This window comes from Palaemon carinicauda, unplaced genomic scaffold (genome assembly GCF_036898095.1).
Source record: "Palaemon carinicauda isolate YSFRI2023 unplaced genomic scaffold, ASM3689809v2 scaffold23, whole genome shotgun sequence".
NCBI classification, from domain to species: Eukaryota; Metazoa; Arthropoda; class Malacostraca; order Decapoda; family Palaemonidae; genus Palaemon; species Palaemon carinicauda.
This window is the reverse complement of record NW_027169920.1, coordinates 194,398-211,278: the sequence shown is the minus strand read 5'-3', so window position 1 is coordinate 211,278 and position 16,881 is coordinate 194,398. Positions and strand designations below refer to the sequence as shown.

The following is a 16,881-nucleotide window of genomic DNA, read 5'->3' as shown; positions in this document are numbered from 1 at the left end:
TCAGCGTGATGAACGGAAAGAAAGAAAAAAGCGAAGCAAAGAAAACCATGATAGCATTAGCAAGCTCTTTTAAATAAGACTTCTCTCTTTTTCTGTTTCTCTCTAAACATAGCATTAACATGTTCTTTAAATAAAATCTCTCTCTCTCTTGTTCTTCTTCGCTGTTATAGTGTTAGATACGTCTATTATTTTTTTTCCGAGAGAGAGAGAGAGAGAGAGAGAGAGAGAGAGAGAGAGAGAGAGAGAGAGAGACTCTCTGTCTGTCTGTCTGTCTGTCTCTCTCTCTCTCTCTTGCTGGGGAACTGCTGGAGGATTGTGGGTTGGTCCTGAGACCACTTGTGTTCTTTGATAAGGTGATGGCATCCAAAGGGAAACCCCAAATATGCTTCCTAGGTCAAGGTGGAGAGCCTATGAAAGGAAGAGCACGAGCAGGTGGAACGTCATGTTCTTCTCCATGTTCTTTTGCCCTAAAGAAGCGAGAGTGGTCAGCCTGACTATCACGAGCGAACATGCTCTTACTACTTACCTTAGTAAGACAATGCTACCGACGCAGCAGTACCCAAAAAATGCGATCACTGTACTACCTGATGGTGACGTGAACGTTGGCGAGGCGAGCGCTGGCACAGTGAGTCATTATGAACACCTGTACAGGTGAGAACTGGTAAGGTGTTACCCATTTGTCCCTGCTGTCTTGCCATCTGCGCGTAGTGCACTAGTGAGGGTGGGTGAGCTACTGAGGTAGCACTCACCTATGGTACTCACAGTGTCAAAACATGAAACGATGGTGAATAGGATCTACCAAACTCGCTATAGTGAGCATGTCCCCTGGCCGAGACAAAACACAGACCCTGGTCAGGAAGAGGAGCTCATCCACCCACCTAAGCTGTTGCTGGTACACAGTCAGAACAGCAGGTTCTTCGTTGTGAGAGGTTGAATCCCTAGGGCGAGATCCTAGAAGGACCTTGCCTCACAACACAATGAGCATTCTGTTGTGACCTACAGACATGATGGCACGGGTCGGGAGTGCCCAACAGCCGCCTAACCCTATTGTCGTCTAGCTACGAGAAGCCACGCTCGGAAGAGCTACATTGAGACCGATGAATTGAGCACACGCTTCTGGAAGCCCTGGGGGATGACCACTCGGGCAAAGGGTGCCTTGAGGTAAACCTTCAAACACGCGATCTCCTTCCCTTCAACGTGCTGAGCAAGCTCAGGTTGAAGGTCAGTATCTCATGCTGTGAGTTGCTAAATGGAGCCGAAGCTAGTTTTTGGGTTCATCCAGGAGCGATCCCCCGACAAACTTGTCTGCAACTGCTCACATTCGTCCATCAAAGCATGACAAACGTAGGGTAGTCGAACAGAAGCTGAGGTCGCTTTGGGTAGCCATGAGACTCCTTTGGTAAATGACCTCCGGAGTCTCTGGGAGAAAAACCGAAGTCAATCTCTGGGGAGGCAGCTAAGTGCTCTCACTGTGTCCCTGACCGAAGGACCTCAAGCAGTCGTTCCATGCATAGGGAACCCGCAAGCCCAAAGGAAGGCCACAGTTGACGCACATCGTCAGCAAAGAGAGATTCCCCTATGGCTGAGGGCGGCGCTGCTTTGCTACGGGAAGCAACAAAGTTCTCAGAACTGCAAAGTTATCTGGGGATCAAAGGGCCAGCAATCTTACTCAACTGATCCCCAGCAGAATGATTGAGCAGTCAGAGTGACAGGAACAAGCCAAAGGAGTAAGACGGCGAGGTTTCTTCCCCTTCGAGGATGATTTCGAAGGGGAATAGTCCCTCTTGTACTTCTTCCGCCGCCTATCGTATCGCAGCTACTGGAAGGGAGGCTGCTCCCTACAACTAGATGCTGCAAACACGAGTGTCCCCTAGACACAGGACAAAGGCCGGGAGGATCCGTCTCCATGGATGACATAAAGCTACCGCACTGACACCCTGAACGAGAAAGAAAAAGGAAAGTTTTTAAAGTTTAGGCCAGTTTGTATTTATTCAGAATAAGTAAAAATGATGATTGGAGAGAACAACAGCACGTCTGTTCTCTACCGAGCCAAAATAAAAAGTGACGGCATGTTATCTGTGTGGGTGGGAGCAGGGTGGCCGGTTGACCAGCCGCTAACTAGCGGCGAGTAGTTACATCTCCCTAAATATCTTACGGTTAATTTCAACTGTTGCCGAAATATATCTCCCCACTGTGACGAGTGAAAGGGTTTGTATATAGTGCCAGAACAATCTAGTCTTTAAAAGGCATCAGATTCACTTGTTTGTTTCCTAACCCATTTTACTGTCTTCTCTGTGCCTAAGCTGCCTAGAATTTTGATCTAATTTAGAAAAATAATACCAAAGACTATAGCTACAAGAAAATGAATTTATCTGTAATCAACTACAACTGGTAAACCTAGATTTATGTAATGACACATAACTCACGAAAATAAAATGTTTTCTAATCACCCAAATATAATCTGTTGGAAATATATGTATTGAAATTTTTACCATGATCACTATCATGCTACCTGACTATTAAAACAAAATATTAACCTAAAATGCATCATGGATATTACATTTCATTAACATTATTCATTTTACAATGGTAAATAAAACTAAACTTTAGGACCAATACCTTAAGAAGTAAAAACTAATATGACCAAGATTCTTTCCAAACGTCTAATCAAGACGAGAAGTTTCCCTAGAAGATACCAAATATGAGGTCAACACATCCCCAGGCTTATGTCAAAAGAAGTTTTACAGATAGAATAGCTTTCAAATATCAAAAAAAGTTCTCTTTAACAATGACCAAATACATTCAATAACATACAAGACATTTTTGACATGAACTAGATATAAATAAACGAAGATACACTATACTGTAGGAGTGGCCAAATACATGATAATTACCAAGACAATCCAAGTAATAATAATAAAGTACATTTCTATTCAACAATCTTGTGATGAAAAATTCTGGTGTAAAATTTATAATCATAGCCTGAGACCATTAAATAGATTGCTTCAACGTTAAATCAACGGACAAATTCACATTAATGTTATTAAGAATAGAGTAAAGTTCTAAAATTAAATTAAAAAATAACCATATCAATTTAATATTAAGGAGCTTACAACCTTTTTTTGTCATAATAGAAAATATGAAAGAACAGGATGTACAGTACATTAATAATGTTTAGAACTATTACAAAATTCCCTTTATAAACAATGGCAAAAATCTGATACCTGTACAATCAAATCGTTTCATAAATACAAACCTATTCTAAAGTGATACTTCGTCACTGGGTTAGGCAGAGAAACTAAGAGTTAAGTTGCTGGGTATAAGTTTCGACTTACAGTAAATAAAGGCTCTCCTAGGAGAGAAAATCTGCTCTCAAAACAAACCTATCGGTTACAGAAAGTCTTCAACTTACAAACGGTTCCAAGAATTACATAATACTGTATTGTTTTATTACAGTTTTTCGTTATGAAGTTTTGATACAACATCTGAAATTTATAATTTCAGTTGGATTTGTGTGTGTATCTCCAAACATTCGTAAGCTGAGGGATCTTCTATTGCATTCCTAATAGACACAATGACCCAATGGTAGTTTTCAGGATACATCCTATCATCTTCCATAGCAGGAGTAAACCTGGAGCATTCAAATAGGTCATAAGAACTATGTTTGCCATGCTGGGGTGTAGTACTTTAAACCCTTTTACCCCCAGGCTATTTGGAACTTTCCAACCCTTAACCCCCGGGGGTATTTTTTTTCAAACACATTTTGCAGTATATATTTTTTAAATTGCTCTAACACCCTTAATTTTCATCATAGAGAAGTCAGGTTGGTCTCATTCTCTTGGAAAATGCCTGAAGTTTCTCAAAAAATTATCAAAAATATGCAAAAAAAATTGTAATTAGCAGATTTTTGCAAGGACGTACCGGTACATCCATGATGGTAAAGGGGTGTTTTGTGAAACGTACCAGTACGTCCTTTGGGGGTAAAAGGGTTAAGATATCTGAAACCTATGGTCATCTTGGATCACCTATTATGATCCAGATAAAACATGAAGTTCTGAACAGCCCGGAACTTGGTAAGACATTCAAGAAACCATCAATACAATTCTTTTGACACTTTGTTGAACTATGTACATTCCAACTACAGCAGAACCGATCAAAAGTAATTTCAAAACAGTAGAGTGCATAATAATTTCACATCCAAGACAGAATGTGGTGAAAATGAACTCTCATCTCCCTAACTCTCATTTTAACAAGCAAAGGAAATGCTTGAATAAAGCAGTCAAGGATAAAACTAACTTCAGGCAACAAACATTTTATTTGAGGAAAGTCCTGCTTTGATACTAAATTAGAATACCTTGTAATTACCTGCTAAAAAAAGGGGGACTTAAGCATTCTTTGAAATCACAATGAGACTCCATGACAAAAGAAAGCTGTCGGGGAATTTTGGCCTAAGATTTATCCACAATTTAAAGTATGCTTATAAGTTTCCAACAGTTCATAAGAAAGCAGTTAACTGTCAACGTTGGTCAGGATAGCGACTGGTGGCGAGAGAGTGACCTCATCACTTCTACTTCCTGGGATTTAGTTTTGCTGACAATTTTGAAAGAGGCTCACAACTATTTTAAATGGTAATTCCTTCCAGAATAAATTGCGAAAATAAAATAGTTTTAGACCGTTCAATGATACCTTTAGGCAACCTTCCAAAGTCAAGTTTGAGGTTTCAGTATGGATACTGAAATGCAAACGAGGAGAGTTCTCCAAGTTCTTCACATGTCTAGAATTCTAATTGCTATCTAAAACAATTTTTGCTGATCAACGCCTTCGTTAAACTGGTTAGAAGAGAAAATAATCATTGAGCACACTACAGTCCAACAGTATACATATAAGTCTACTTTTCAATGCATTAGATGTAAGGAACATTATGTCTATTGATTCTACACCTTTCCTCTCTGAATTAATAGATATGGATCAACTCTCATGAGAGAAGTCCTGTCTTTATCATTCCAAGACATATGGAACTACAGAAATCTGCCCGTTGTTCACATTAGGAATAAGAATGAAGTCGCATTAGACTCTTCATTCATGTTCCTAGTGTGAACAACAGAACATTACTGCATTCTTCTTCTACATAAAGATATCCTAGATGGCTTAAGAAGCATTCTTAACTATCATACTCTTCAAAATTCTTGGTGAGTCATGAGGATTTGGAATGGAATTATTAACTTGACTATACTGCCTAGCCCAGCACTAGAGCCTGTGAGGTCTTCAGCAACCAAGTGCACGTGGGGAGTAACCCAGCAGCCATAAGTGTTCCAAGGGCAACCATACTTCCTAGTATTCCAGTTTCTTAACCTGGTTCTGTAACCAACCACTGACGCATACCAAATGAGGAGCCCTTCTCACAAAACCAACGGTTGTCCTGCCAGAAAAGTGACCAAGTCTACTGAGGTAGGTAAGGGACATGTGTTTCACTATGCTAATCTCCTTTTGTGCCTACAAACGATCCAATAATAGATCCTTAGATTATTAAGTTCCAGGGGCCTGACTTCCTGACAAGGGGAAAAATCTGTCAGGTACCAAAGACCCTTCAATATATCTCACACTTGAATACTCAAGATATTCCAAAATCCAATAATTACTCAATATAATTTCTAACCTTATGGTCCAATTCACCGGCAACAAGAATTATATCTATAAAGGCAGTCTCGCAAAAGTTTACATAACAACTCTTTGGAGCTGAATAGAGCTTGAAGAAGAGAAGACTTTCATTAGTTGAGGGCCTAGTGCTTATAAGTGTAAAAATATATAGGACCTTATTTCAAGAATAGAATAGAAATGAATGGCGAGTGATTGTGACGCACTTCCGATAGGACCCGTTGCTACCTAGGGTTACGCAGTGTCTAAGTGTCCTATATGAGACTGTTACTACTCCATTACACAAGCCTAATAGTTATGTTATTACTACTAGTTACAACAGCATGAATGCAAGAGTTGATGGGAGAAGTACAAGAGGAAGGCCAAGGTTTGGGTGGATGGATGGAGTGAAGAAAGCTTTGGGTGATAGGAGGATAGATGTGAGAGAGGCAAGAGAGCGTGCTAGAAATAGTAATGAATAGCGAGCAATTGTGACGCAGTTCCGGTAGGCCCTGCTGCTTCCTCCGGTGCCTTAGATGACCGCGGAGGTAGCAGCAGTAGGGGATTCAGCATTATGAAGCTTCATCTGTGGTGGATAACGGGGGAGGGTGGGGTGTGGCACCCTAGGAGTACCACCCTCGGTTGAGTCCCTTTTCAGGCTGGGAGGAACGTAGAGAGGAGAAGTGGTGGAAGTGCCTTGGTATATGTATGTATGTACAACAGCATACAATTGTGTAGTGGTGAAGACTGTGACAAAATTATTACCACTACAAAAAAATAAAAACTTTGCATATAAACAGCTTATGCACAATATTCCCCAGAATTCCAATTAAGTTATGCCTTACCTTAAAGTTCAATTGCAGTGACATTGGCATTTTGTGGAGACATAAAAAACCAGAGAAAAAAAAGGCAACTTTTAACCACAATGTTCAGAATAAACTCTGGAAATCTGTAACCAGAATTGTATGTTATTGGCAATTTGTGAGCTCAGATGAAAAACCAGAGAAAAAAAAACACTAACCAGAATGTGAAAAAATCTCTGGAAAACGGTACTCACAAATTGCCAATGACATACAATTCTTGAAATGCCTTTTATGCTATCACAAGATCCTGCTGCTTCCTCCGGGGCCTTAGATGACCGCGGAGGTAGCAGCAGTAGGGGAGTCAGCATTATGAAGCTTCATCTGTGGTGGAAATGTGGGAGGTTGGGCTGTGGCACCCTAGCAGTACCAGCTGAACTCGGTTGGGTCCCTGATTAGGCTGAAGGAACATAGAGAGTAGAGGTCCCCTTTTTGTTTTGTTTCATTGTTGGTGTCGGCTACCCCCCAAAATTGGGGGAAGTGCCTTGGTATATAGATAGAGACAAGATAGAAAATTCTGTTATATACATAAATAAAAACTTGCCAAATAAGATTGAGGTAGGAAGAAAGTCTGGTAGGTGGAAACCAATCACTGTCTAGTGCAAAACACTCTCATCTGCGATACGTCGTGTATATGATAAATCTTTCATTGAAAACCGTAAACTATCACTGAGTTAGGAGTGGGTGGGTCTTTTCTTAGTATAATTATTGAATTACTAATTAATAGACTGCAAAGTTGTGGTTGATGGACACCTTAGTGAGTATAGGAATGTAATATCTGGTGTTCCTCAGGGTAGTATGCTTGTTGCATATGCAGATGATGTAACTCTCTTTGCATCAATTCCATCTCCTGAATGTAGATCTGGGGTTACCGAATCCCTTAATAGAGATCTAGCTAAAGTTAGTGCATGGTGCAAATTATGGAACATAGAGTTGAACCCCAACTCAATATATAAAAACTATATAAAGAACTTGTCATACCACAGAACAGAATAATATGACTAATACAGAAATATTATTGCCAACTGTAACAAAAGCAATAGTTCACATCTGGTGATTAACATCACCTTCAAAAGTAAAAGCAAAATACAAAAGGCAATATGAAAAAAAGCTTGGCAAAGCTTAGCAGTGGGCTACAGGATACCACAAAAAGATGCTTAACCATCACTTAAGGATAGGAATATGATCTTTTAACCTAGATCTGTGATGATGATACTCCTCAAAGGAGACAATATCTTTCGATACAAAAACCTACACTAGAAACAGAGCTTTTCAATTGAATGTTAAGTTGACCACTTCTACAGTATATGTACTAAACCCTACTAGAATTATTAACAGGCAGAACACATATAGAGGATCCTAGTGAAATAGCCCTAATATTTCTTTTCATACTAAAAAACCATGAACAATAGGAGACCATAAAGATAATTTTAGAATGTTAAGACAAAAATCAGTGAACTATTTGCCTTAAAAACTCTTAATTGAGTGGAACCCAAACAGCAATCATTTGAAAACAGTTTAAATTAAGCATTAATAAGAAAATAAATAATATGCACTGACTTTGTCAATGTTTTTTTCATATATAATGGATTCCACCCGAGACTAATTTACTTTTAAAAATCTAATTGGGAATTTCCTTAAGAAGGATATTTCAGAAAAAGTCTAAATGTATTCTGCCTATTAACAATGTTATAAAAAAATTCATAAGCCCTAAAAACAATATAGAACATAAATTAACATGAGAAACAGAATGCCAGAGTCTACTTAATATAACGTGTATAAGATCTGTCAGGATTCAGAGGCAATGTTGAATCTTGTTTTCTACATGAAAAATTGCTCCTGCTCAGGCGTCGATTCTCTTCTCTTATTTATCCACTTTGATTCGATGCTATGCCTCTCCTCTACATAGCATTTCTTCCCTGATGCTTCTTTATGCAATTTTTTTGCAATTCTCATAAGATATTTTGAGGGAATACTTGCTCAGAATTTTCTCTCTTTGTTTATGAATTAACAAGACTCCCTTTTCCAACTCAGTTTTATATTTTTCTGTTTGAAAACATCACCAATTTATTTTTCTGTAGAAACCTGAAATAAGAGAAAAAATACTTAAGTCACACATAACTCTAAGCTCTCATAATTGAAGCAAATTTCCTTGCTTACCAAATATTGACCAGAGGGAATTATTTCTACAGTACATCAGTACAGTGTTCTGTAACTTTTGATTAATGGAAATATGAAATTTTGCCTATTTTGATTATTCATTGAAGTTGAAAACCTACTCTATAATCCAACCTTCAACTGTTGTTGACTAATCCTATAAGCTAATCAGATTTCTAACAAACAATTTGTTCTGTACTGATAAACAAATCAAAATAAAATATGAAATAAAGTACAGTACGTAAGATAAGATCAATTTCAACCTTGACAATAATAGCTGAAAAAGCTCTATTATAAAAAAAAAAGCTTGAAATATGTTAAATCTTAAAAGTAATTTGTATATTTTACTAGCACTACAAAACTCGGTTCTTTTGAAATAGCAAATATCTTCAGCAGAGCTGGAACGAAACTTGAAATTGCCAACGACATAGTTACCCCTTTTACCCCCAGGCTTTTTGGAAATTTCCAACCCTTAACCCCCAAGAGGTTACTTTTTTCCCAGCACATTTTGGTGTATATTTCTTTTAAATTGCTCTATCAGCCTTAATTTTTGTCATAGAGAGGTCAGGTTGGTCTCATTCTCTTGGAAAATGTCTGAATTTTCTAAAAAAAAATTATCAAAAATATGAAAAAAATAATTTTCATAGCATTTTTTGGCAAGGACGTACCGGTACGTCCATGGGGGTAAAGGAATGGCTTTTGTGAAACGTACCAGTACGTCCTTTGGGGGTAAAAGGGTTAATAACAGGTGGAGAATGTGGGTGAATAATCCTGCCCACTCTCCCGTCAAATGCACCCCACTTTTGACCTTCGGCTCAGGACTTGGTGAGGTGGCTGAGGTGGAAAAAATGGAATTTTAAATGATAAAATTAACATTAACAATACTTACATGGATAACTTGGCTAACCCTGAAGCCCTAAAACCAGTCCAAATTTTAACCAAATTGGCAACCCTGCTACCTCCTATTCTGTCACTCTGTTAACGTCAGATGAATGGTTGCCCTTGCGTGTTTGAGGAAAGCTGTCACAAGACAAGACAGAAGGGAGGAAAGGTGTAGGTCTAAAGACCTTCCCAATCCTGCAAAAGTGTTGGTCCCAACACTCTGGGGATCCTGGAAAGGAGAGAATCCCTAATATCAAAAAATTCACAGTACACAGATCGACTGTTACTGGTTCCTCTTCCTAAGGTTGTTGAAGGCCTCCTGGCATAGAGTCCATTATGAATCCTGAATCTAATTCTTTCTCGACAGGGAGTCTACCAAAATGTTGTGAAGACCCAGAATGAACTGGAGAATCGAAGATGTCCCATCCTCTCCGCCAAATGCAAATTGAGTGACTCTAGCTGAGTCCCACTCCCTGCTTCCTTAGGTAACAGATGGTTGTCATACTGTCGACAAAGACAATACTGAGAAGACCTACACCAGTGGCCCTCAGTTCTAGGTAGTAGGTTGGCCAGGGCACCAGCCACCCGTTGAGATACTACCGCTAGAGAGTTATGGGGTCTTTTGACTGGCCAGACAGTACTACATTGGATCCTCCTCTCTGGTTACGGTTCATTTTCCCTTTGCCTACATACACACTGAATAGTCTGGCATATTCTTTACATATTCTCCTCTATCCTCATACACCTGACAATACAGATTACCAAACAATTCTTCATCACCCAAGGGGTTATTGCACTGTAATTGTTCAGTGCCACTTTCCTCTTGGTAAGGGTAGAAGAGACTCTTTAGCTATGGTAAGCAGCTCTTCTAGGAGAAGGACACTCCAAAATCAAACCACTGTTCTCTAGTTTTGGGTAGTGCCATAGCCTCTGTACCATGGCCTTTCACTGTCTTGGGTTAGAGTTCTCTTGCTTGAGGGTACACTCGAGCACACTCTCCTATCTTATTTCTCTTCCTTTAGTTTTGTTAAAGTTTTTATAGTTTATATAGGAGATATTTATTGTTGTTACTCTTCTTAGAATATTTTATTTTCCTTTTTTCCTTTCCTCACTGAGCTATTTTCCCTGTTGGAGCCCCAGGGCTTATAGCATACTGCTTTTCCAACTAGGGTTGTAGCTTAGTAAGTAATAATAAGTAATAATAATAACAATAATATATGGAACAACCAGTTTCCAATCATTGACCCAAAATGATTTCCGATCCTTGATCTGCACCCCATCCACGATTCGATACGTCAGACCAAAACATGAAGTCCCGTGGAACCAGGCGAAGATCCATCCTTGTTTTGAAATGGTATCTCAGTAACCACTGGAGGTCCTCCCAACATTGAGGGGAGAAAGCTACCAGATTCTCCTTGGAAACACTATGCCAAGACTGACGAAGGACGAACTGAGGGGACCTCAATCTGATACGATCCCCCCGGGATTCAACTGGATCAGAGAGTCCAGACTCCCGAGAAGACACCTCCACAGGAAGGCGGGAGGCCTCTGATGATGAAAATTCTTCCAAAAGACTCAAAAGATTGTCTATACAAGTCTTGGACGGAGAAGCCCTCAAAATCCGTGAGTTCAGAAAAATCCCACAGTAGGCGGTGGTCTGGGACAGGATCAAGGATGAGTTCTTGTTCATATGGATCCTTAACTCCTGCCAAAGGTCCTAGACCCTATACCTCGCTCAAAGGCAATCCTTGAGGGAGGACGACTGGAGTAGCTAACGGTCCAGGTACCAAAGTATCCGAACCCCTCACTGGTGAAGAATGACCAATACCCAAGAAAACCTGTGGAGCTGTGGCGAGACCGAAAGACAAAGTTGTGATGAAGCGAAGGAAAGGCTTGCTTTCTGGATGAATGGGGACTTGAAGGTAAGTATCCTCCAAGTCGATGGAGACCATCCAGTACCACATTCTGACCAACGCTAGAACAGACAGAACTGTCACTCTCCTGAAACTGGATTTTGCCACAAAGGTGTTTAAAACCGAGATGTCTATGATGGAGAGCTAAGCACCCAAGGCCTTCAGAACCACAAACATTCATGAGTTCGTAAGTAGAAAATCTTTCCCTACCAGAGCCAGCAACTCCTGTCCCCTGATGGAACTGGAGGCATAACTGTTGAAGCTGAGTGGACAAAGAGAAAGGGGAGGTTTAAAAGCAAAAGGGACCCGATATCCAGCTCTCTAAAATTTCACACGTCTTTCATGCTAAGCTAAACTACTGCGAGAGACAGGCTCTGACAAGATCCTCCGGGAAAGGTAATGACTCCTATTTCAGAAAAACCTTGCCTTCGTAAGCATCAGACGAAAATCTCCTAATCTCTCTCTTCCCTTTATCCCTGTCCATACGTCAATTGACCCTACCCTGTTGTTGTGAAACCCAACATACTAGGAAGCCAAAGTGCTAGAAGATCGAGAAGAACCAACACCAACAGCACTAAAATGTGAGGAAAAGGGTTGAAACTCTGGAGCTAGACGTCTTTTTTCACAAACCCCACCCCACGAGTGAAGGAAAGAGAACCCCGAGGAGAAGGGCCTGGACAAAGACCTCTGGGCTTCCAAAGCAAAATCTCCCTAACATACCACCACCACCAACACCCAGACAGGACATTCCCATCGAAAATGAATTCCTCTAAATGGGAAGAGGCAAAGTAACGAGAACTTCGATGTTCTGAATGTGAAGAAGAGAGAAGAATGACCTACCTCTTGTTGCCTCAAAGAGACCAAGAAGGGCTGCAAACTAGCAGTAATAGAGTTCTGAGCAAGAGCTCATTGGCCTGTTAGGGGGGCAGGAGCTCCCTACCAGCCAGCAATACCTATCACTATCTTGTTAAAGATTTAACAGCCTCATCAAATGTACTATGAAAGGACTTGGGCTTGTATTTTGTGTAGGAACAATCAAGATTTTACATATAGTAGTGCCCCAGTTAAGTGGACATACTGGGTGAATTAACATGACCCTTTGAAAAAGTTTTTTAAACCCAGAATACCAACTTAATTTGCTTTAAATCTTACCCTTCAAGGAACTTGATCCAACAGAATTTACTTCAATGAATCTGAATATAGGAGTTGACTGTCTACATTAGTTTCATAAAGTATTATTTTCTCAAGTTTAGTTTTTATTAGTATTCAAACCTTTCTTACCTTTAGTAGAGAGATGTAAGGTGTATCATATTGCTATCATGTGATGGTTCTTCAGAATTTGATCAAGGCTGGAATCACCCAATACCAAGGGCATTGGGTAAATCAGGATTTAGACGCAATGTTGAATCTTGTCCTCCACATGAAGAATTACCAAGAAGGTCCAGTCCAGGCTGAAGCATAGTGAAGATGGGAGGTTACTTGGTCAGGAGGCTGTAGCCTACTTCTCCATTTAAAGTAAACGTGTACTGTTGTTTCAAATCCACCCAATATTTACTGTTAAAAAATGGACATTTCTTCTTCACTTTTTGCCTCCTTAGCTGTTATATTTTCTGTTGTGCCTTCTGTTCCACCAAACTTTTTTGGTTAACATTAAAATTGCAGCATACAGTAAACATGTTTTACGAAGTACTGCCTCCATCGTTAATGTGCTTCTTAATCGAGTTTCTTCTGCTGTGGTGTACTCTTCTTCTCTTATTCTTCCATATTGATTCAATGTTATGTCCCTCATCTACGCAGCATTCCTTCACTGGTGCCTCTTGATGCCTTTCCTCAGCAAGTCCCAGAGGATATTTTGAAGGGATTGTTGCTCAAGATTTTCTAATTTTGTTCAGGGATTAACAAGATTCCTTTTTGCTACTCAGCTTTACATTTCTCGGCTAGAAAACACCGCCAACCGATTTTTTGGTGGACACCTGAAATAAGAGACAAAAAACTTATGTCACATACAACTTCAAAAATAATTTGCATTTTGACCCAAGTTTCATAATTGAAACAAATTTGCTTGCTTACCAAATATTGCTTAAAGGGAAATACTTGTTTCTTAAAGTAGACCATTACAGTATTCTGTACATTTTTGTTAATGGAAATATGAATTTTTGCCTTTGTGGAAAGCTATTCATTTCAGTTGAAAACCTATTTTATTTTTAACCAACTTGAATCATCGTTAACTAGTACTATAAGGTACAATAATTTCAAATTGAATATTTGTACTGTACTCGTAAACAAATAAAATAAAATATGAAATAAAGTACTGTATGTAAGCTGATATCATTTAAAATCCTGACAATAATATCTGGAAAAATCTAGTCATGGAAATAAAAGTTTAAAGTATGTCAAATTAAGTACAGTACTGGTATTTTGTATTTTTCTTTGCTATATCAACCTGAGTTCTTTAAAATCCCAGATTTTTAAATTGATATGACAAATTCGGAGATAATTTGTATTTTTCCTAACCATACAAACCTTAGCTACTTACATTGGATTTACTTTCGGCGTAGCTGAAATTGACGAGCCAATAGATTTTAACAAGGGTTAAACTACCCCTACGCTAGTTAGCGGGGATAGGGGAAGGGGTAACTTGCTACCAAACCCCCCACACACCAGTGATTTTCTTCACTTCACTTAGAGGTAGGACTTGACTTGGGGGACAGGGCTGGCGGGCAAATATGTGTAAATAGCTAAGGTTTGTATGGTTAGGAAAAATACAAATTATCTCCGAATTTGTCATTTGTTCCGTAACCGAAATACAAACCACACTACTGTATTTACATTGGGTGACTTACCCCTTAGGAAGGGTAGAAAGTCCCCAGCTTTACTGACTTTGGCTTTACCTGGGGACTCCGACTCCAAGTGAGTAGCACTCGAGAAAAGGAGTCCCTGCACCTCAGAGCGAGGAACGTGTGGCCTACATAAGTTGTGTGTGGAGGAAAGAGCGTGACTCGTCCTATGAAGTTGACCTCGAGACCTTTAGATAGGAATCCAGGATAGGACATTCCCAATACCACTTCGTCAGGGTATGGGGGACGCGACAGTATTAAGCTTAATACTAGGAGCACAAGGAAGCATGGTATACCTGCAGAGGTTGAGGTCAGCTATGTGGAGACCAGGATGCTGCTTCCCCAAGAGAGGGGAGGATGAAGAAAGAAGTAAGGACCAGACATATTCTTTCATTCACGCAGACTAAAACCGGGTAACAACGCCCTCAACCTACTGCTACTTGTCCATAAAGGAGCCTGAGGCTAGGCCAGCTGTTGTGCAGCCACCACAGGGCCGATAGAAAAAGTATCGAGGCTCCTGTGGGTCACGTCCTGCAGGTAGTGGGCTGTGAAGGTCGTCTGACGCTTCCAGACCCCAGCTTGAAGTACCTGCGTCACAGAGAAGTTTCTCTTGAAGGCCAGAGACGTAGGGATGCCCCTGACGTCGTGTGCCCTAGAGCAACGTGACGGAGGAGGGTTCGGATTCAAGGCGTGATGGATAACCCTTCGAATCCAAGCCGAGATGGTGTTCTTGGTGACCCTCCTCTTCGTCCTGCCTGTGCTAACAAACAATGCTTGCACCTGAGGACAAACTGCAGCTGTTCTCTTCAAGTAACACCTCAGACTCCTCACAGGACCTAATAGCAGCTGGTCTGGGTCGCTTGTTACAGAACGGAGACTCGCGACCCTGAAAGAGTCGAACCGTGGGTCCGGCACTTCAGGGATCTAAGTCCTGGCAACAAACTCAGGGACGAACCTGAACGTTACCTCCCCTATCCCCTTGAATGAGCGACGTCATACGAGAGACCATGAAGTTCACTAACTCGTTTGGCAGAGGCCAGAGCGAGCAAGAAAGCCGTCTTCCAAGACAGGTGGCGATCAGAGGCCTGGCGTAATGGTTCGAAGGGAGGTCTCTTAAGAGCCCTGAGAACCCGAACCACGTTCCATGGAGGAGGTCTCACTTCCGACTGGGGCCAGGTAAGTTCATAGCTACGTATGAGTAAAGAGAGTTCTAGCGAGGAAGAAATGTCCACGCCTTTCAGCCTAAAAGCCAAGCTTAAGGCTGAGCAATAGCCTTTCACCACTGAGACCGAAAGGCGCATTTCCTCCCGCAAATAAATGAGAAACTCCGCTATTGCTGGAATAGTGGCATCGAGTGGAGAGATACCCCTCCCACGACACCAACCACAGAAGACTCTCCACTTCACCTGGTAGACTCCCTCAGAGAACTTTCGCAGGTGCCGAGACATCTCTCTGCAACCTGTTGCAAAAAGCCTCTCTCTGCGAGGAGATGCTTGGACAGTCTCCAGGCGTGAAGCCGAAGCGAAGCTACGGCTTTGTGGAAGATGTTGCAATGTGGTTGTCTGAGTAGCTCGTGTCGTAGGGGAAGTTCTCTCGGGAGCTCCGTCAGGAGCTGCAGAAGGTCCGGGAACCATTCCGCGTGATGCCATAGCGGAGCTATCAGAGTCATCGACAAGTTGACCGATAGTCTGGTCCTGTTGAGCACCCTTCTTATCAGACAGAACGGTGGGAAGGCGTACACGTCGATGTTGTCCCACCGTTGTTGGAAAGCATCTTGCCAGAGTGCCTTGGGGTCCGGGACTGGTGAGCAGTACAGGGGCAGTTTGAAATTCAAAGCTGTTGCGAACAGATCCACGGTCGGGGAACCCCACAAAGTCAGGACTTTGTTGGCTATCTGAGGATCCAAAGACCACTCGGTACTCACTATCTGCGAAGCCCTGCTCAGACTGTCGGCGAGCACATTCCTCTTGCCAGGAATGAAGCGAGCTGATAGTATTATCGAGTGGACTTCGGTCCACCTCAGAATCTCTACTGCAAGATGGGATAGCTGCTGCGAAAAAGTACCTCCCTCCTTGTTGATGTAAGCCACTACCGTGGTGTTGTCGCTCATCACCACCACGGAGTGACCCGCCAGGGTCCGTTGGAACTGTTGAAGAGCCAGGAAAACAGCCTTCATTTCTAGCTGGTTGATGTGCAGGTACTTTTCTAATTCTAACCAAAGGCCTGAGGTCCTCTGGTTCAGAATGTGCGCCCCCCACCCTTATTTTGACACGTCCGAAAACAGTGTCAATTCCGGGGGGAGGACGAGAAGATCCACTCCCTTTCGCAGGTTCTCGTCGACCAGCCACCACCGCAGGTCAGCCTGTTCCGAAGGTCCTATCGGGACCAGGAAGTCCGGGGAATCGGATCCTTGATTCCACCGGGACTTGAGCCGCCACTGCAGGGATCTCATCCTGAGACGGCCGTTTGGAACCAGACGGGCCAGGGAGAACAGGTGACCTAAGAGACGCAACCACGATTGGGCAGGAAGCTCTTCTCGCCTGAGGAAGGGTTTCGCCACCCTCCTCAGCCTTGCTATCCTGTCGTTTGATGGAAAAG

General features: G+C 41.6%; 1 long non-coding RNA gene across 1 annotated transcript in view; it reads right to left on the bottom strand.

Moving 5' to 3' along the window:
* Positions 1–7,175: 7,175 nt before the first annotated feature.
* LOC137636104 (uncharacterized) overlaps positions 7,176–16,881 on the bottom strand; it is a 32,982-nt gene continuing 23,276 nt past the window's right edge. The window contains exons 3-4 of the long non-coding RNA XR_011042934.1: positions 12,728–13,419; positions 7,176–8,579 (exon numbers count right to left, since the gene is read on the bottom strand). This is a non-coding gene — a long non-coding RNA (uncharacterized lncRNA). The remainder of the gene's footprint in view (positions 8,580–12,727; positions 13,420–16,881) is intronic.